Source organism: Carettochelys insculpta, chromosome 32 (assembly GCF_033958435.1).
Source record: "Carettochelys insculpta isolate YL-2023 chromosome 32, ASM3395843v1, whole genome shotgun sequence".
In the NCBI taxonomy this organism is placed as follows: domain Eukaryota; kingdom Metazoa; phylum Chordata; order Testudines; family Carettochelyidae; genus Carettochelys; species Carettochelys insculpta.
Window position 1 is genome coordinate 2608795 of NC_134168.1, and position 21786 is coordinate 2630580.

Here is a 21786-nt window from a genome sequence, read left to right on the forward strand (position 1 = left end):
CAGACCTGGGCCCAGCTCCAAGCCTGGAACTAGCACCGACAGCCGCTGCAGACCTGGGCCCAGCTCCAAGCCTGGAACTAGCACCGACAGCCGCTGCAGACCTGGGCCCAGCTCCAAGCCTGGAACTAGCACCGACAGCCGCTGCAGACCTGGGCCCAGCTCCAAGCCTGGAACTAGCACCAACAGCCGCTGTAGACCCTGGAGCCCAGCTCCAAGCCTGGAACTAGCACCGACAGCCACTGCAGACCTGGGCCCCACTCCAAGCCTGGAACTAGCACTGACAGCCACTGCAGACCTGGGCCCAGCTCCAAGCCTGGAACTAGCACCGACAGCCGCTGCAGACCTGGGACCCAGCTCCAAGCCTGGAACTAGCACTGACATCCACTGCAGACCTGGGGCCCAGCTCCAAGCCTGGAACTAGCACTGACAGCTGCTGCAGACCTGGGGCCCAGCTCCAAGCCTGGAACTAGCACCGACAGCCACTGCAGACCTGGGGCCCAGCTCCAAGCCTGGAACTAGCACCAACACCCGCTGTAGACCCTGGAGCCTAGCTCCAAGCCTGGAACTAGCACCGACAGCCACTGCAGACCCAGGGGCCCAGCTCCAAGCCTGGAACTAGCAGCGACAGCCGCTGCAGACCCAGGGGCCCCACTCCAAGCCTGGAACTAGCAGCGACAGCCACTGCAGACCTGGGCCCAGCTCCAAGCCTGGAAGTAGCAGCGACAGCCACTGCAGACCTGGGCCCAGCTCCAAGCCTGGAACTAGCACCGACAGCCACTGCAGACCTGGGACCCAGCTCTAAGCCTGGAACTAGCACCGACAGCCACTGCAGACCTGGGCCCAGCTCCAAGCCTGGAACTAGTACCGACAGCCGCTGCAGACCTGGGACCCAGCTCCAAGCCTGGAACTAGCACTGACATCCACTGCAGACCTGGGGCCCAGCTCCAAGCCTGGAACTAGCACTGACAGCCGCTGCAGACCTGGGGCCCAGCTCTAAGCCTGGAACTAACACCGACAGCCACTGCAGACCTGGGCCCAGCTCCAAGCCTGGAAGTAGCAGCGACAGCTGCTGCAGACCTGGGCCCAGCTCCAAGCCTGGAAGTAGCAGCGACAGCTGCTGCAGACCAGGGGCCCAGCTCCAAGACTGGAAGTATCAGCAACCTCGAGAGGCATTTTCTCAAAACATGCACTACTTTCGCCAAATAATGTCCAGCTGGAAATGCCAGCAAAATGCCGTGGAGTGGCTGCTACGCAAAGCCAAGCAAAGGAAGAACATGCTTACTACATGGGTGAAGTCACCACATTGCCTCCTTGTGCCTAGTTTTGTGGCAACTCAAGAGATCGTGAAACAAGGAAAGCGGCTCATGGATGGCGAATGTATGAGAGTGCTTTATCGAAGCATCAGAGCAGCGGACATGTAACCACACACCGATCTGCAGCTCACTGCCCCATGGAGAGGCACCTATACCACTTCACAGAGAAGCAAGGGGTCTCCTAAGCTGACAGCCAGCTGGCTTTTAGCTCAGACTGTACAGGTGCCTGCATGGAGGTCCAGAGGTCCCAGGTTGGAGCCCACCTGAGGGCAGATACATACAGTTATTTCAAAAACAAAAATGAAATTGTTCAAAACCTAGTGTCCTCCAGAGAGAGAGAGAAGGTTCTGGAGTGAAAGTGAGGAAGAGAGTGGTACAAACACACGCATGTAAAGTGCGAGGAAACAGAATATGCCAGAGGAGCAGGTAGATAAGGTAGAGGGGAGGGACAGGGGCCAGAGTGACCTGGGTAAATTGGAGGACTGGCAATCCAAAAGAAATCTGATGCGGTTCAACAAGGAGAAGTGCAGAGCCCTGCCCTTGGGATGGAAGAACCCCAAGCTCTGTTACAGGCTGGGGACCAACTGGCTCAGCAGCAGTACAGTGGAAAGGGACTGAGGGGCGATGCTGGATAAGAGGCTGGGTATGAGTCAGCAGTGCGCCCTTGTAGCCAAGAAAGCCAACGGCATATTGGGGTGCGTTAGGAGGAGCATTTCCAGCAGAGCTAGAGAAGTTATTGTTCCCCTCTGCTCGGCACTGGTGAGGCCACCTCTGGAGTATTGCCTCCAGTGCTGGGGGCCCCGTGCAGAAAGGATGTGGATGTGCAGGAGTGGGTCCAGCAGAGGGCAACCAGAATGATTCTGGGGCTGGAGCACGTGACCTAGGAGGAGAGGCTGAGGGATTTGGGGTTCTCTGCAGAGGATGGAGAGAGGCTGTTCTCAGTAGTGACAGATGCCAGAACAAGGAGCAATGGTTTCAACTCACACGGGGGAAGGTCTAGGTCAGCTGTTCGTGTAACCCCTGTCTCTCCTCCCAGGTCACCCGGGAGTAGGCGGCTCTCCCTGGCGTGCCTGGGCACCTGAGGGGTTTAATACAGAAGGAAATCCTGAGTGTCCGCGATGATGCTGGATAGGTGGGAATCCCCTTTCCAGCCCAGATTTCTAAAGCCTGTGAAATGGTGGTGCCTCCGCCTGGCTGGCCCTGTGCACACTGACCTTGGGAACGTGCAAGAAACTTCTTCCAGTTATAACCCGGGTTTAACTCCCGAACGGCCGCGATCTCTAGCTGGTATCTAACAGAGCACATTAGAATTAACACGCCCCGTCACCTACCCACTTAAGGAAAGAGGGGTACAGACCAGACATGAATAAAATCAACTGACGACATACCCAGGCATAAATGGACCATGCAACTGGCCTGTGCACGGCCATCAGTTCTGCCACCAGAGTGCGCGCTCCTCCGGTAATGGAGTTGCAGGTACTTGCTTGCATTGGTGCGCGGCTGGTGTCCCACTGGACTGCAGACAGCTCGGTGAGGGTTCTCTGTGTCAGCCCGAGCAAGGCGACAAACAGCCCAGCCCCTCTGAGCTGGAGCTGTCTAACAGCCACAGATCAAGTCCCTTCCCCACCAGGTCTCCCATTAGCGGGCGGCAGCTCCCCAGAGCAGTTTCTGGCTGGGAGCAAACTCCACCCCTGCCCAGAAGTAGCCTGTCTGGTCAGCCATAACCCTCCAAAAGGCAGGAGGCCAGGCCACCATCTTCTTCCTCCAGCCTAGCCAAAACAACCAGAACCTTTCCTTCCCAAAGCCTCTTGGGAGTTGTAGTCTCTGGAGCCAGATTGCGGCCCACAGGAGCTTCCCAGTAGCAGTCATAGGCTCCCGTCGACAGAGGGGCTGACACTGGGAAAGCCATTTCCCCAGGGGGGAGGTGAAGCACCGGAATGTGTTACCGAGAGAGGCGGTGAAGTCTCCAGCCCTGAAGGAGTTTAAGCCCCAGCTTGACCAAGCCCTGGCTGGGATGAGTCAGTTGGGGCTGGTCCTGCTTTGGGCAGGGGGCTGAACTCGGTGGCCTCCTGAGGTCCCTCCCAGTGTAGGGTCCTACGATCTGTTACTGCACAGCACAGAGAAGCTCAGGGAAGCAGCTAAGCAAAACCCCATTCTTTGGCGACGGAGCTGAGGTGCCAAACAAAGGCCCCTGACAATCCTGCAACCACCCATGCAGGCGCAGGGCCTGGCCACGCAGCCCCTCACCGCACACAAGCAGGGGCTGAGTGCACAGGGCACCTGTGGGCCCAGCAGCTGGGCCAAACGGTGGGACAGGGGCACCTGAAGAGGTGGTCTCAGCTCCAGCAGGTGTGCTGGGGCTTCGGTTTGTGGGTAGCCACTTTCTCCCAGCCCTCGAAGCACTGAGCTTTGGCCGACAGATGGTGACTTGTCTGAAGGACAGACCTAGCTCAGGAGGGATCTGAGATGGTGCTGGGGAGCCAGCAGTGCAGGGCCCGGGAGGCAGCCGACCGGGGACTGCCAAGAGCAGCTGGTGGGCCGAGGCCTGGCACACCAGGGAGACACTGGAGGAGGGTGATTGTCCTTCATTGAGCTGCAGGGCAGGACCTGCACAGGCTGGGGCAGCCCACAGCCGGTGGAGCGAGGGCGTAGACCCCCCAGCAGGCGCAAACAAAGGCCAGGTGGGTGGCAGGGGCCTTCCAGCCCTAGGCCCCCGGGCAGAGTCACAGTCCGGTTACCAAAGGAATGGGGAGGAAGCAAATGGCCAGAGAGCTCCTGGAGGTCCTGGACCTTGTCTGAGGGGGACTTCCAGAGGCCAGCTGGCACCAGGGCTTCAGAGCCCCAGAACCTGAGCCAAGGTCTGACCGTCAGGTCAGATCCTGCCCCCTCCAGTCACCCCCATACCCGCCCCTGCCATCCTCTCTCTCCTGCGGGGAAGGGTGAGCACAGGCCGTGTGCTCTGTCCTTGCGGGGCCCATCCCTGCGGGCCCACATGCTCCCGGGGGGGTCTATCGGTCTGACGGCCAGAAACAAGGTGACCACCAGTGTTCCCGGTAAGCCGGGCACTGGGGCAGCCACCCAGGAGAGGTTCAGCTAGATAGCAGAGCGCCCACTACTGGCAGCACGTTTCTATGGGTGGTGCACAGAAAACAGGCCTCGGAGCACAGAATAAAATTCATTCCACCCTGGAGGGAGGGAAAACTAGCAGCAGCTCAGGTGCCTACAGCGATAGCCACACGCAGGAGCTGGGTTCTCTAGGCTAAGGGGCACCTCCTCCAGCCTCACTGCCACGCAGCCGCCCCGACCAGCCATATTGGGCCACGTGGTCTTGCATGGGGCCATGTGGTTGTGCATTGACATGTCTGGCATGGGGCCATGTGGCCGTGCATTGACACATCTGGCATTGGTCCACATGGTCATGCGTTTACATGTCTGTCCTGGGGCGACGTGGTCATGCGTTGATATGTCTGTCCTAGGGCCACGTGGTCATACATTGACATGTCTGGCCTGGGGCCACGTGGCCGTGCATTGACACATCTGGCATTGGTCCACGTGGTCGTGCATTGACATGTCTGTCGTGGGGCCATGTGGTTATTCATTGACACGCTCTGCATGGGGCCAGGTGGTCGTGTATTGATACATCTGGCATTGGGCTCTCTAGGCTAAGGGGCACTTCCTCCAGCCTCGCCGCCACGCAGCCGCCCCGACTGGCCATATGAGCTGTGTCTACACGTGCACGCTACTTCGAAGTAGCGGCACTAACTTCGAAATAGCGCCCGTCGCGGCTACATGCGTCGGGCGCTATTTCGAAGTTAACTTCGACGTTAGGCAGCGAGACGTCGAAGTCGCTAACCTCATGAGGGGATCGGAATAGCGCCCTACTTTGACGTTCAGCATCGAAGTAGGGACCGTGTAGACGATCCGCGTCCCGCAATGTCGAAATTGCGGGGTCCTCCATGGCGGCCATCAGCTGGGGGGTTGAGAGATGCTCTCTCTCCAGCCCCTGCGGGGCTCTATGGTCACCGTGGGCAGCAGCCCTTAGCCCAGGGCTTCTGGCTGCTGCTGCGGCAGCTGGGGATCCATGCTGCAGGCACAGGGTCTGCAACCAGTTGTCGACTCTGTGTATCTTGTGTTGTTTAGTGCAACTGTGTCTGGGAGGGGCCCTTTAAGGGAGCGGCTTGCTGTTGAGTCCGCCCTGTGACCCTGTCTGCAGCTGTGCCTGGCACCCTTATTTCGATGTGTGCTACTTTGGCGTGTAGACGTACCCTCGCAGCGCCTATTTCGATGTGGTGCCGCGCAACGTCGAAGTTGAACATCGACGTTGCCAGCCCTGGAGGACGTGTAGACGTTATTCATCGAAATAGCCTATTTCGATGTTGGCTTCACGTGTAGACGTAGCCATGGAGCCCTGTGGTCTTGCATGGGGCCATGTGGTCTTGCGTTGATGTGTCTGTCGTGGGGCCACATGGTCTTGCATTGACACACTGCATGGGGCCAGGTGGTCGTGTATTGATGTGTCTGTTGTGGGGCCACATGGTCTTGCATTGATGCATCTGGCACTGGGCCATGTGGTCATGCACTGACGTGTCTGTTGTGGGGCCACGTGGTTGTGCATTGGCACATCTGGCATTGGGCCACGTGGGTGTGCGTTGACACATCTGGCATTGCGCCACGTGGTCGTGCGTTGATGTATCTATCATGGGGCCACGTGGTCGTGCATTGATGCGTCTGGCATGGGGCCTCGTGGTCTTGCGTTGACTTGTCTGTTGTGGGGCCATGTGGTCGTGCATGGACACGTCTGGCATGGGGCCACGTGGTTGTGCATTGATGTATCTATCATGAGGCCACGTGGTCGTGCATTGATGCGTCTGGCATGGGGCCACGTGGTCTTGCGTTGACTTGTCTGTCGTGGGGCCACGTGGTCATGCGTGGACACGTCTGGCATGGGGCCACGTGGTCGTGCGTTGATGTATCTATCATGGGGCCATGTGGTCGTGCGTGGGCACGTCTGTTGTGGGGCCACGGGTGCGCTGTTAGGTGCTCTGCCCCAAGCATTGCACTCCAGAGAGGCTGTGCTGGCTCTGGCTGGGCCTGCCGGAGGGGTGCCGCTCTCATGTGCCGCATGCAGGAGCAGCCCTTTCAGTCTGACAGTGGGGCTCGGTTTTCAGCAGCATCACTGCAAAGAGTGGGACAGGTCACAGTAAAAGCTTTTGTAACGGATACGCGGGGGTGGGAGGGGGCGTAGGACGGGGTGGGACAGGACAGGATAAGATGGGAGAGGCTGGGGCAGGATGGGACGGGATGGGATAGGATGGGAGAGGCTGGGGTGGGACGGGACGGGATAGGACGGGATAGGATAGGGCAGGATAGGCTAGTATAGGATAGGATAGGGTAGGACAGGATAGGAGACGAGAGGAGAGGCTGGGACAGGACGAGAGGGGATGGGATGGGACAATATAGGACGGGATAGGACAGGATGGGAGAGGCTGGCCAGGATGGGACGGTATAGGACAGGACAGGATGGGACGGGACAGGATAAAATTGGGTTCGGGTAGGATGAGATGGGATGGAATGGGACAGGTTAGGACAGGATAGGATGGGATGGGAGAGGCTGGGGCAGGACAAGAGGGGATGGGGTGGGACAGGACGGGATGGGATAGGATGGGAGAGGCTGGGGCGGGATGGGACAGCATGGGATGGGATGGGACAGGACAGGATGGGATGGGAGAGGCTGGGGCGGGATGGGATAGGATGGGATGGGTATGGGACGGGATAGGACAGGACAGGATGGGATGGGAGAGGCTGGAGTGGGTAGGACGGGTTAGGACGGGATAGAACAGGACAGGATGGGATGGGAGAGGCTGGGGCGGGACGGGATAGGATGGGATGGGATGGGACAGGATAGGATGGGACAGGACGGGGTGGGAGAGGCTGGGGTGGGTGGGATGGGATGGGACGGGATGGGACAGGACAGGACGGGGTGGGAGAGGCTGGGGCGGGTAGGACGGGTTAGGACGGGATAGAACAGGGCAGGATGGGATGGGAGAGGCTGGGGCGGGACGGGACAGGATGGGATGGGATGGGACAGGATAGGACAGGACGGGACGGGGTGGGAGAGGCTGGGGCGGGCGGGATGGGATGGGAAAGGCTGAGGCGGAAGGGGCTGGGACGGCATAGGAAGAACGGGCAGGGGCATGTTTGAAGAGCTCTCGGTTTCTGCGCGCTGGGGGCTTTCACAGTCGTATCCCACGTATCCGGCAGGAGACCACACGCAGACCCACGTCCCTCTAAAGCCACCGCCCTTTCCAGGGGGGACAAAGAGATCAGACCCCACCCCCCCTTTTGAGCAGCCCAGCACATCGAGGGCCAAGGAAGCTGCCTCCGGCGCCACTGTGGCTTGCGGGGGTTCGGTAAGCAAAGCCAAGGGGCTGAAGCTCCTTCCAAGCACCCCACAGACTTCACGGCACAGGAGAATGAGCGTGAATGGGGCGTAGCGATCCGTCAGCTGCCGGTGCAGGGTGGGCGTGAGCAGGGCCCCCGGGTCGGCCCCAGAGCCAGCGGGCTGGACAGTGGGGGAAACTCCCCAACGCTCCGGGCTGTTAGTCACAGCAGCAAACCGCCCGGGGCAGGGTGGATGCTGCATCGCTGGCGATAGCGATCAGCAGGTTAGACAGACACCTGGCGGGGGTGGCTAGATGGTGCCGGGTGGGCGGGGGCTGCACTCCATGCCACTTGAGGTCCCTCCCTGTGCGGATACTCGGGGACACAATCTCCTCGCCAGCTGCTCCGGCTGTGGCGATGGTTGTGTGGAGCTGGTGTGGGGGAGTCGCTGCAAGGGCCGGCGGATGAAACCTTTCCGAGCTGGGGCCTGAGGAGCAGCTCCAGGAGCTGGGCGGCCTCGGCCCGAAGGCCACAGAACTTCGTGGGCGGCTGAAAGCGGGGGCGCGGGGGGGGGCTGCACAGGAGCCCTGAAAACCCCAAGTGGGGGAGAGCTGTGGGAAGATGAGGAGGCTTTTGGCAAGGAAACTTTAAGGAGCGAGCGGCCTGGGACAGACACGCCCCCCACACGGCAGGAGAGGGGGCATTGACTCCTCTACCCCCACTTCCAAGGGCGCCCCGCTGCCCCTCCTGGGTGTGGCTGGCTACGTCCCAGAGTCTGCCTGGCTCAGCGGGGCAGAGGAACGGCCTTCTCTGGGGCCCAGCGGCTGCTGGCACAGCGAGTCAGCGGGTGCTGGGGGACAGAGCTGAGCAGGCGGGGCCCGGCGGTCTTGCACAGCTCAGCCTGGCGGCACCGGGGCTCTCAGTCGCCCCACTCTGTGCCCCGGCCGTGGGAAGATTGAAGCACTGGAGCCGTGCACCCGGTGTGCAGCGTGACGAGAGCCTGGGGCCGGTCTGTGGTGGCCCTGCAGGACGGCAAAACGCAGCAGCAGCAGGACAAGGACAAAGGCTTTCCGGGACTTGGAGCGCACGGGGTCTTGGTGCTGATTTTAAATCCAGGCACAGGCCTGCTGAGCGCTCCTTGAACCGGGCTCCAGGCCCCCTCTCTGCAGGCCACATGGAGGCAGCGGGGCTGGAAAGCAGAGGCCTCGGGGCTCCCGCGCGGGTGGCAGGGCGAGTGGGGGAAGCCAGGGCCCAGCAGGAGCTCCGTGTAAACAGCCTGGGCTGGGGCTGCCGAGGTGCCGGGGTGCCCTGCAAGCAGGCAGCTCTCCCGCTGCTTCGCGAGTCCCTGTGGGGCCGAGTAGGGGCACGCGCTCTGCCGGTGCCTCTTTGCAGCTCAGGAGGCCGGGGCGTCGAGCGACGCGGTTGGCGGTGATTCGGCCGCGGTGTGGCAGGCGTACGCACAGGCGCGTGGCGGCCATTCCTGCGCCGTGAACGTTTTCCTTGAGTGGCTTCCCCCGGCGTACGCCCACCGCAGCTCTGCCGCCGCAGACCCCTGGCAGGAGCGGAGGTGACTCTCCCACCACTCGGAGTCTGCGACGGTTGTGAGCCAGGGACCGTGGGGCCGACCCCGGGATAATTCAGGGCACCTGACTGGCGAAGTAGCGCCAGATGAGCACATGGGGGAGCTCGTCTCCACTGGGCCTAACACAGACAGCTACAAACGTCCCCTGTAGAACCTGGGCAGCCAAAGGCAGAGCACCCCAGCTCCTCGCGGAAAGGTGTGTGGGGATGTAATTAACTCCACGTCCAAGTCTCCTTCCACCAAACTGCGGGGCAAGAGAGCAAAAAGTAGCGCTCCTGAGGGCACTCACGTCTCCGGGGCTCCCCGGATTTCCGCGGAGCGGCTGCTTTTCTTTTCACCTCAGCGCCCTGCAGTACAGCCACCGCGTGGGACGTGCATACAAGTCCGCCTGCATGCAGAGCTCTCCCCGCCCCGGGGCCCTGCGTGGGAAGGACCGGTCAGATCTCTCCCTGCCCCAGGGCCCGTCATGGGAAGGACCGGCCAGATCTCTCACCGCCCCGGGGTCCTGCGTGGGAAAGACCGGCCAGATCTCTCCCCTCCCCGGGGTCCTGCGTGGGAAAGACCGGCCAGATCTCTCCCCGCCCCGGGGCCCGGCGTGGGAAGGACCGGCCAGATCTCTCCCTGCCCCAGGGCCCGTCGTGGGAAGGACTGGCCAGATCTCTCACCGCCCCGGGGCCCTGCGTGGGAAAGACCAGCCAGATCTCTCCCCGCCCCGGGGCCCTGCGTGGGAAAGACCGGCCAGATCTCTCCCCGCCCCGGGGCCCGGCGTGGGAAGGACCGGCCAGATCTCTCCCTGCCCCAGGGCCCGTCGTGGGAAGGACTGGCCAGATCTCTCACCGCCCCGGGGCCCTGCGTGGGAAAGACCAGCCAGATCTCTCCCCGCCCCGGGGCCCTGCGTGGAAAAGACCAGCCAGATCTCTCACCGCCCCGGGGCCCTGCGTGGGAAGGACCGGCCAGATCTCTCCCCGCCCCGGGGCCCTGCGTGGGAAGGACCGGGCAGATCTCTCCCCTCCCCGGGGTCCTGCGTGGGAAGGACAGGCCAGATCTCTCCCTGCCCCGGGGCCCTGCGTGGGAAGGACAGGCCAGATCTCTCCCTGCCCCGGGGCCCTGCGTGGGAAAGACCGGCCAGATCTCTCCCCTCCCCGGGGTCCTGCGTGGGAAGGACCAGCCAGATCTCTCCCTGCCCCGGGGCCCTGCGTGGGAAGGACCAGCCAGATCTCTCCCTACCCTGGGGCCCATCGTGGGAAGGACCGGCCAGATCTCTCCCTGCCCTGGGGCCCATCGTGGGAAGGCGGGGGGAGACGGTGTGGAAAGACTGGATCGCTCTCTCATGTGTGCGGAGGCTTTGCAGACGAGCTGTCCGAGAAGAGCGCCTGTCGCAGGATGGCTGCAGTGGAGATGCGGCCTGTGGGTAACTGCTCGTGGGTTTAAACACGTCCGTGCCTGAAGGACACAGGTTCCTAGCAGGCCTTCCCCATCCCCCAGCCTGGCCCTGGTTGTGGCCTTCCAAACGGCACCCGGAAAGCTGGCTGTAACTTGCCCCTGCCAGGAAATCCCCTTCTTCCGAGATGGCTCTGCAAGCCAACCAGCCCCGTGGAGGTCACGCGCGAGGCATGTACAGGAAACGGCTCGACACGCGTGTGCTGAAGGGACTAGGGCGTACTGCGACATGGACACAGCACCCATTCCAGTGCATCTGAACGGGGGCCAAGGAGGGCCCTGAGGACGTGCGTGTGCGCCAGCACTCGCCTACGGAGGTGCTGATGGGGGGCGACCTAGAGGCGAGGCCAGAAGGACCCCTAGAGCTCTGGTCACTACCATAGCCAGAGTCAGTGAGGAGTTAGCGGCCCTGCCCCAGGGGAGAGCACCCGGCAGGGGCCCAGGACCCTGCCCCGACAGGCTCGGGCTCAGCAAGGCCAGGACGCTGGACCCAGGCAGTGGTGGGGAACAGGTCCCTGTCCCGTCCCAGCTGGTGGATTCAGGCCGCGGCGCAGGCAGACCCCTCCTTGCAGACGCTGAGGGACGGGCTGGCCGGGGTGCGGCTCAGACCCTGGGGGAGCCTGTCAGGAGCGATTCCTGCGGGAGGGGGCATTCCTGCACCGGGGTGGCTCCCCACAGGGAAAGGAGGATCATGGGGGTCCACCAGCAGCTGGTGGCTCCCCAAAGGCATCGCCCCCAGCTGCTGCGCCTGGCCCATGCCGACCCAGGGATCCGGCGCACCCGGCTGAGCTGCTTCAGCCCTTTTATGGGCCGGGGATATTGGCGGCCGTGCAGCCACAGTGCCAGGCCTGCGGCTCCGGCCAGAGGGCGAGGAGAGCCCAAGCCTGGGGAAGCTGCCATGAGGCGCCTGCCCAGAAGGCGGCAGTAGACACGGGGGGGCCTGTCCGCGAGGCGACCCGGACAGGAAGAAATACCTCCTGGTGGGGGTGGACGTCGCGACCCCGAGGCCGTGGCTCTGCCCTCTGCCGAGGCAGACACGGTGGCAGACGCTCTGCTGGCCACTTTCGGCAGGGTGGGGTCCCCAAGGAGGTCCTCAGTGACCCAGGGGCCGACCTCATGTCCGCCTGCTCTGGTGCAGGTGGGAGAAGCCTGGGACCCGGCTCTCCTGGGCCTCGGGGGGTCGCTCCCGGCCCAACGGGCTGGTTGGAAGGTGCCCTGGGACACTGGAGCCCTTCATGTACCGGCACCTGCAGGACTGGGAGCAGCACGTGTCCCACCTGCTGTTTGCACTCAGGGAGGTGCCCAAGGCCCACCAGGTCCCCCTGACTGAGTCGTGGTGCAAAAGGGGGAGGGCACCCCTGGGCGTGCTGAGAGAGTTTTTGGGGGGGGGGTCCCCCAGATGGAGCGTCGGGGGTGGAGGACGTCCTGGCTTTCCAGGAACGGCTCATGGGGCTCAGGGGCCCGGCCAGGGAGCCCCAGGGCAGAGCCCAAGGGAAGGGGTGGGGCTGGTACCACCGCAGAGGGTGGAGCCGCACTGGCCTCTCAAGGTTGTACAGCAGCTGGACAATGTGGAGCGGCTTGTGGTGGGGTTCAGGGGTCCCCAGGCTCTGCCGCCATCCACAGGCAGGAGTGTGATGGGGTTCAGGGTCCCCCAGGCTCTGCACCCATCTGCAGGCAGGAGTGTGACGGGGTTCGGGGTCCCCAGGTTCTGCCCCCTGTCGCAGGCAGGAGTGTGATGGGGCTCAGGGTCCCCAGGTTCTGCCCCCTGTCGCAGGCAGGAGTGTGATGTGGTTCGGGGGGTTTCCAGGCTCTGCCCCCTGTCGCAGGCAGGAGTGTGATGGGGCTCAGGGGTCCCCAGGCTCTGCACCCATCCGCAGGCAGGAGTGTGATGGGGTTCAGAGTCCCCAGGCTCTGCCCCCTGTCGCAGGCAGGAGTGTGATGTGGTTCGGGGGGTCCCCAGGCTCTGCCCCCTGTCGCAGGCAGGAGTGTGATGTGGTTCGGGGGGTCTCCAGGCTCTGCACCCGTCCGCAGGCAGGAGTGTGATGTGGTTCAGGGGTCCCCAAGCTCTGCACCCATCCACAGGCAGGAGTGTGATGGGATTCGGGGCATCCCCAAGCTCTGCCCCCGTCTGCAGGCAGGAGTGTGATGGGGTTCAGGGTCCCCAAGCTCTACACCCGTCCACAGGCAGGAGTGTGACAGGATTCAGGAGTTCCCAGGCTCTGCCCCTGTCTGCAGGCAGGAGTGTGGTGAGGTTCGGGGTCCCCGAAGCTCTGCACCTCATCCCCAGGCAGGAGTGACTCTCACTCAGCAGGAGAACAGCAGATTTATTAGCCAACAGGACACAGCGTCGTACAGAGGAGTCAGTGCAGCCGGCAGAGACAGCCAGTCCCATCCATGCTGGGGAGAGGAGGCCCCGAGGGGCCCCCGGAGCCGGGGCCTGGCCCCCTCCTTTGTCTCTCTGTCCCCCAGCCCAGACTCACTGCTTCCAACTCCCAGTTCCAATTCAAACCCCTCAGGCTCTACCTGCAGTCCAGGGCCGTGTCCACATGTTCCCCAAACTTTGAAATGGCCACGCAAATGGCCATTTTGAAGTTTACGAATTTTCCCATCCCATCAGCTGATGGGAATAAGGGGACTTCGAAGTAGCCCGGGACCTTTGGAAAAGGAGCCCCGTCGGGACGAGCCGCGCGGCGTTGAGCCGCGTCAATTTCGAAGCGCCGCAGCCGCCCGCATGCTAATGAGACGCTGAATATGCATTTCAGCGCTTCATTAGTAAACTTCGAAATGGCCCTTTGCGTGGCCATTTCTAAGTTTGCGGCACGTGTAGACGTAGCCCAGAGGTGTCACCTGGTTGCCAGGTTACCCCCAGCGGGAGCCCCCCACCCTTTGTGAGCCCCCCCCCCACACACGGCTCCTGCAGGACACCCCCGTGGCAGGGCCAGGCAAAGGGGAGCGCCGACATCACCCCCGGTGCTTTACCCAGCGGGGGACCTGAACCTCCGTAGGTCACTGGCTGAGTGACCCCACTCAGCTCCGCCGGGAAGCGGGGGACATGTGATGTGGGGTGGGAGTGAGCGACAGGCTGAGCAGCTCCCACCGGCTGGGGACGACCCCGGCCCCCAACAAAACAAACAGCAGAACTGGAGCACCTCAGAGCCCAACAAAACGATTTATTCGGGGACAAACTGTGGCGGGACAGAGCCTCTGCCTCCGATCCATCCACGTCCCAGGCCAGCCTGACCGTTACAGGCCACAACCCAAGGCTGGTAGGTAACACCTCTGTCCCCAACACAGAGCGGTGGGAGCCCAGCGGGTTTGAATCAGCCTGAGCCGAGGGGAGGCGACACCCCCGAGGGTCACCCCTCAGGCTCCACTCCCCAGGGTGACAAGTACCAGAGAGGGGGCCGTGTCAGTCTGGAGCTTCGAGAGCAACAAGAACTCTTGTGGCACCTTATAGACTGTGATGGGATTCGGGGTCCCCAAGCGCTGCCCCCAGCCTGCAGGCAGGAGTGACTCTCACCCAGCAGGTAGAACAGGAGGTTTATGAGGCGACAGAGCCCAGCTCAGCACAGAGGGGTCAGTGCAGCCGGCAGAGACAGTCATTCCAACCCGTCCTGGGGAGAGGAGCCCGAGGGGTGCCCCTCTGGGGTGCAGCTTCCCCCCTCGCCAGGCTGGCTGCCCTCCAGCTCCCTCTCCCCCCAGCTTCTAACTGCTGCCATTCAAACCCAGCTCGGCTCCTCCCTGCTCTGCGCTCAGGGCAGAGGTGTTACCTGCTAGCCTAGGGTACAGCCCAGGGGTCATCCTTAGCCACTGGGAGCTGCTCCACTTGTCTCACACACCCACCCTGAGTCTCACACTTGCACCCCCCTCACACTCCATCACATCTCTCCCCCTTCCAGACTGAACTGAGCGGGGTCACTCAGCCAGTGACCTGGGGAAGTTCGGGGCCCTCCCTGCATGACAGGGCATCGGCTATGGTGTTGTTGTTCCCCTTGACGTGGACCACCTCCATGTCGTAGTCCTGCAGGAGCAGACTCCACCGCAGGAGCTTGGCGTTGGCCCCTTTCATGTGATGCAGCCAGGTCAGGGGTGAGTGATCGGTGTACACGGTGAAACGCCGTCCAAACAGGTACGGCTGCAGCTTCCCCAACGCCCACACCACGGCCAGACATTCCTTCTCTATGGCCGCGTAGTTCTGCTCCCGGGGCAGCAGCTTCTTACTCAGGTACACGACCGGGTGTTTCTCCCCTTTGTCATTCACCTGCATTAGCACCACCCCCAGCCCCACGTCTGAGGCATCGGTGAACACCAGGAAGGGCTTGTTGAAGTCTGGATTTGCCAGCACTGGGGCCCTGACCAGAGCCCCCTTCAGCGCGCAGAGGGCCTCCTGGCACTGCTCGGTCCAGACCACCTTGTCAGGCTTTCCCTTCTTACACAGCTCTGTGAGGGGGGCTGCGATGGAGCTAAAGTGGGGCACAAACCTCCGGTAGTACTTTGCCATCCCAGGCAGCTTGCAGCTTGTTCCGCCGCTCAGGTACGAGAACCATCACTTGATCCCCGGTGGCATAGGCTCAGGCCCAGGCGTTACAGTCATAAGACCTTTTGCTTCCTTTGGGCCATGGAGAGGTTCTCCCTGGCCAGGCCCATGAGCTCGGTGAGTTTTTCCCAGAAGGTCAGTACATACTGTACCACTGACTCCCCTTCAGGAGAGGCCGTCCCCTCCCACTCTTCTCTGAGCAAATCCAGGGGTCCCCGTACCCTCCTTCCGTACAGCAGCTCAGATGGGGAGAACCCCATGGATTCCTGGGGCACCTCCCTGTATGCAAACAGCAGGTGGGGTAAGTACTTGTCCCAGTCATGGGGGTATTGATTCATGAAGGTTCTCAGCATCTGCTTCAGAGTCCCATTGAACCTCTCCACCAGCCCATTGGTCTGCGGGTGGTAGGCTGTGGCCCAGGTGTGCCGGACCCCACACTTGTCCCACAAGCTTTGCAGTAGGGCCGACATGAAGTTGGACCCCTGATCCATGAGGACCTCCTTGGGGAACCCCACTCTGCTGAAAATGGACAGCAGTGCATCCGCCATGGTGTCAGTGTCGACAAAGGTCAAGGCGACTGCTTCTGGGTATCGCGTGGCAAAATCTACCACCACCAAGATATATTTCTTCCCCGAATGCGTTGCCTTGCTGAAGGGTCCCACTATGTCTATAGCCACTTTCTGGAAAGGCTCCTCTATGATGGGCAGTGGCCTCAGGGCAGCTTTCCCCTTGTCCCGGGTCTTCCCCACCCTCTGGCAGGGATCGCAGGACAGGCAATACAGACGGACAGCTGCAAAGATCCCTGGCCAGAAAAAGTTCTGTAACAACCTTCTCCTGGTGCGGTGGATCCCCTGGTGTCCTGCGAGCGGGACATCATGGGCTAGGTACAGCAACCTGTGCTGGTACTTTTGGGGAACCACCAGTTGCCTCTGGACCTTCCATGGCTCCGCTTTGCGTCTGGGAGCCCACTCCCGGTACAGGAATCCCTTTTCCCACAGGAATCTCTCCCTGCAGCCCTCCCCCAGCTGTGGAGCTGGGCTGAGACTGGCCAGTTCCCTCAGCTTCTGCAAGGAGGGGTCTCTCTGCTGCTCTGCCTGAAACTATTCGTCCGGGGCAGGGGCGGAAGCCACTTCCCCGTCCCTGCCTGGCTCCAGCACCACTGGCCTGTGAGACCTGGTTTTTGGGGTCCCCTTTCTCCCAAGGTCGGCCCCTGAGGCTTCTGTGGCTTTGGCTGGGTATCTACCCCCGAACCTGGGGAGAGCACCCCTCGTTTTCTTTGACTGTGGATCAAGACCAGGGCATGAGGGTGTTCACCTGGCCAGTTCTCTAGACCACCCCCCATTAGTACATCCACAGGCAAATGGCTGCCCCTGAACCCCATCCCACTGCTGTCAGCAGTGGGATGGGGTTCAGGGGCCCCCAAGCTCTGCCCCCTGCCTGCAGGCAGGAGTGACTCTCACCGGCGGGTAGAACAGGAAGTTCATGAGGCGCCAGAGCCCAGCTCAGCACAGAGGGGTCAGTGCAGCCGGCAGAGACAGTCATTCCAACCCGTCCTGGGGAGAGGAGCCCGAGGGGGGCCCCTCTGGGGTGTAGCTTCCCCCTCGCCAGGCTGGCTGCCCCCCAGCTCCCTCTCCCCCAGCTCCTAACTGCCACCTCCGATTCAAACCCAGCTCGGCTCCTCCCTGCTCTGTGCTCAGGGCAGAGGTGTTACCTGCCAGCCTAGGGTACAGCCCAGGGGTCATCCTTAGCCGCTGGGAGCTGCTCTGTCTGTCACACACATCCAGCCTGAGCCTCACACATGCCCCCCCCAACTCTATCACATAGAGTAACAGATATTTTGGAACAAAAAGCTGTCGAGTAGCACTTTATAATTTAGAGGGGTCTATGGCCTGAAGAAGTGGGTCTGTCCCACGAAAACTCACCTCATAAATTATTTTGCTAGTCTTTAAAGTGCTGCTTGACTGCTTTTTGGTTTGATAGTGTATAGACTAGCACGGCTCCCTCTCTGTTTCTATTCAACATTCAAGATATTTTGGAGCATGAGCTTTGGTGGGCAAAGACCCACTTCGTGACACGTGCATCTGACGAAGCGGGTCTTTGCCCACCAAAGCTCATGCTCCAAAATGTCTGTTAGTCTATAATGTGCCACAGGACTTCTCGTTGCTCTCGAAGCTACCGATGCAGACTGGTCCCTCTCTGATACTCAGCTGGCAGGTAACACCTCTGCCTTGAGCACGGAGCAGGGAGGAGCCGAGCTGGGTTTGAATGGGAGCAGTTGGAAGCTGGGGGACAGGGAGCTGGGGGGCAGCCAGCCTGGCGAGGGGGGAAGCTGCACCCCAGAGGGGCCCCCCTCGGGCTCCTCTCCCCAGGACGGGTTGGAATGACTGTCTCTGCCGGCTGCACTGACCCCTCTGTGCTGAGCTGGGCTCTGTCGCCTCATAAACCTCCTGTTCTACCTGCTGGGTGAGAGTCGCTCCTGCCTGCGGGCGGGGGGCAGCGCTTGGGGACCCCTGACCCCCACCACAGCCTGACCCCTCCAGGGGCACCGGCTTCCCCCATCCCCAGGGCAGGGCCTGTCCACCAGCCCCCCTCGCCCTGAGTGTTGGGGCAGGAGCAGGCAGCAGGAAGTGGGGCACAAGGCCCTGCCCTCCCCCAGCCCATTGGCAGCACGATCACGCAGAGAGCCACATAAAGGGGCATTGATCCCCGGCCTTGGCACCGCCAGCCCCATTCAGGGTTCCTGTCTCTGCAGCCGCCCCACACAACGAGAGAGACGCCTCCAGGCCATGGCTGCACAGGCTGGGCCCCAGCGGCCCCTGGCTGGAGGCTCAAAGCTCACCCCCCCACGGGGCAACCGGTCACAAGCCCACCAACTGCTGGTGCCCCTCACCCCCAACCCGCAGCCCCTAACAGCCCAGCCCCGCCCCACCAGTGCCCCTCACCCCCGACCCACAGCCCCTAGCAGCCCAGCCCCACCGGTGCCCCTCACCCCCGACCCACAGCCCCTAACAGCCCAGCCCCACCGGTTCCCCTCACCCCTGACCCACAGCCCCTAACAGCCCAGCCCCGCCGGTGCCCCTCTCTCCCAACCCACAGCCCCTGGGACACACACACGCTCTCTTCCTGGTACCCGCATGGGCGTAGTTTATTTCCCAGCAGGTGCCAGGGTTCATTCCAGCCCCATCCTGCAGTCCTTCCCTTGCTAACCAGGGGCGCAGTCCCACTGCCAGGGCTGCAGCCGCCTCAAACCATTTAATTGAAGAGAATAAATCAGCAGCAAAGCAGCTGCAAGTCTTGACTTGAGTCCAGGGGCAGGGAGAGAACCCAGGAGTCCTGGCTCCCGGCCCCCTGCTCTAACCACCAGCCCCCACTGCCCCCCCAGAGCCAGGAGAGAACCCAGGAGTCCTGGCTCCTGGCCCCCTGCTCTAACCACCAGCCCCCACTGCCCCCCCAGAGCCAGGAGAGAACCCAGGAGTCCTGGCTCCCAGCCCCCCTGCTCTAACTGCGGGGAGCAGTGATGATGCTAGAGAGGGAGGGATTTCTGGACCTCAGAGGGTTAATTGTGCCCCTTGGACACACCCCCAGTCCCCGGCACCACCATCCAGGTGGGGGATCCCCCAGTGCCCCCCCCCCGCCTCCCCCCACAGGTTCGGCCCCTTTAAATCGCTGGCCTGGCTCACCGGGTCCGCCAAGTGCCCTATTTTTAGAGCCGGTTCTTGTCTCCGGTCCCTCCCCCTCCACTTGTTTTGCAGCGTCCCCTGCCAGCTCCTGGGGCCTGGCCAAGGAATCCGGGCGCCTCCTCCCGTACCCCACGCCTCAGGCTCTGCCACTGCCCGTCGCTCCCAGCCCGCAGCCCCTGACCCCCGGGGCCCCTCGCTCCCGACCCGCAGCCCCAGCCAGCCCAGCCCCGCCGGTGCCCCTCACTGCCAGCCCACAGCCCCTGTCCCCCCCGGTGCCACTCACTCCACACCCACAGCCCCTGCCAGCCCAGCCCTGCCGGTGCCCCTCACTGCCAGCCCACAGCCCCTGTCCCCCCCGGTGCCACTCACTCCACACCCACAGCCCCTGCCATCCCAGCCCCGCCGGTGCCCCTCACTGCCAGCCCACAGCCCCTGTCCCCCCCGGTGCCCCTCACTCCCGACCCGCAGCCCCTGCCATCCCAGCCCCGCCGGTGCCCCTCGCTGCCAGCCCACAGCCCCTGTCCCCCCCGGTGCCACTCACTCCACACCCACAGCCCCAGCCAGCCCAGCCCCGCCGGTGCCCCTCACTGCCAGCCCACAGCCCCTGTCCCCCCCGGTGCCACTCACTCCACACCCACAGCCCCTGCCATCCCAGCCCCGCCGGTGCCCCTCACTGCCAGCCCACAGCCCCTGTCCCCCCCAGTGCCACTCACTCCACACCCACAGCCCCTGCCATCCCAGCCCCGCCGGTGCCCCTCGCTGCCAGCCCACAGCCCCTGTCCCCCCCGGTGCCACTCACTCCACACCCGCAGCCCCTGCCAGCCCAGCCCTGCCGGTGCCCCTCGCTGCCAGCCCACAGCCCCTGTCCCCCCCGGTGCCACTCACTCCACACCCACAGCCCCTGCCATCCCAGCCCCGCCGGTGCCCCTCACTCCACACCCACAGCCCCTGTCCCCCCCCGGTGCCACTCACTCCACACCCACAGCCCCTGCCATCCCAGCCCCGCTGGTGCCCCTCACTGCCAGCCCACAGCCCCTGTCCCCCCCGGTGCCCCTCACTCCACACCCACAGCCCCTGCCATCCCAGCCCCGCCGGTGCCCCTCACTCCACACCCACAGCCCTCCCACGCTGTGCCCCACAGTCCTGCCAGCTCAGCCCTAAGGTTGCACACATGCCTGCACACACGCACAGCCACACACGAGCGCAAAGGCCTAGCTGCAGCGCGGGCCAGAGCTGGTATTTCTGCAGGTCCTACTGGAACTCCAGGGTCCCCCTGCGCGGTGTGGGGCTGGGGACTGGGCCGGGCTGGGTGGGGGGGCTGGTGTTTTTCCCATGGCTCTGGGCCCAGGCGCTGTGCTCACAATGGGAACACGATGTTCCGGCCCAGCAGGGTGGGGGTGGGAGGGATGGGGGGGCTGGCTCAGAGAGAAGCCGTCAGCGCTGGGGGGGTGTCCCTCCCCACAGCCCGCCTTGGCCTCTGCCCCACCCGTGGCATGACGGGGCCACGTTGGGGGGGGGCCCAGGAGCCCTGTCCCCGTTTCTCTGCTGCCTGGTTACTGACATCCCAGGAGATGGGCTCAGACCCGCTCCTGGGGGACGTTTCCCACGGTGCTGCTTTCTTTGCACCCCAAAAAGAGGTGCAAAACCAGACAGACAGAGAGGGGGATGGACTGACGGGCAGACAGGAAGGGGGTGGGTGGACAGGCGGATGGGCTGTGTATATGCAAAAGTGGTGGGAGAAGGAGACAGACAGGTGGACAGGCAGACAGACAGAGGAGGTAGGGGAAGGGGTGGACGGACAGACAGACAGGTGCCAGGAGCAGCTGCCCCCACCCAGCGCTGGGGGAGAACCCCAGTACCTGCCCCTCTCCCCGTGATATGCCCCCTGGGCCTAGCTCTCCAGTTGAACAGCCCTCTCTGGGAGCCAGGATGCCTGGGTTCTCTCCTGGCTCTGGGAGGGCAGTGGGGGCTGGTGGTTAGAGTTGGGGGCACTGGGAGCCAGGACTCCTGGGTTCTCCCCAGCTCTGGGAGGGCAGTGGCAGCTGGTGGTTAGAGCAGGGGCTGGGAGCCAGGACTCCTGGGTTCTCTCCTGGCTCTGGGGGGGCAGTGGGGGCTGGTGATTAGAGCAGGGGGGCTGGGAGCCAGGACTCCTGGGTTCTCTCCTGGCTCTGGGGGGGCAGTGGGGCCTGGTGGTTAGAGCAGGGGGCCAGGAGCCAGGACTCCTGGGTTCTCTCCTGGCTCTGGGGGGGCAGTGGGGCCTGGTGGTTAGAGCAGGGGCTGGGAGCCAGGACTCCTGGGTTCTCTCCTGGCTCTGGGGGGGCAGTGGGGGCTGGTGGTTAGAGGAGGGGGCCAGGCACCAGGACTCCTGGGTTCTCCCCAGCTCTGGAAGGGCAGTGGGAGCTGGTGGTTAGAGGAGGGGGCCAGGCACCAGGACTCCTGGGTTCTCCCCAGCTCTGGGAGGGCAGTGGGGGCTGGTGGTTAGAGCAGGAGGCCAGGAGCCAGGACTCCTGGGTTCTCCATGGGGCTGGAGCGGGGGGGGGGCTGGGAGCAAGGGTGCCTGGTTCTCCCCGGGGCTTGGAGTAAGCACCTGTTCTGTGGCATTAGGGGCACCCAGCGCCCAGCCCTGCCCCATGGCCGGGGACCGAGGAGCAACTGACTGTGCTGGTTGGCGCTGGGCAGGGCTGGGCACAGACCTGTCTGACTGGCTGGATGAGCCCGGAGGGGGGGAGGAGCTGGTTTTCTTTCAGACACCCTTCCCCCACCCGTACCCCACACTTCCCCTCTCCCACCCGTATCCCACACTTCCCCTCTCCCACCCGTATCCCATGCTGCCCCCACTCTGCCCCTCCCCCA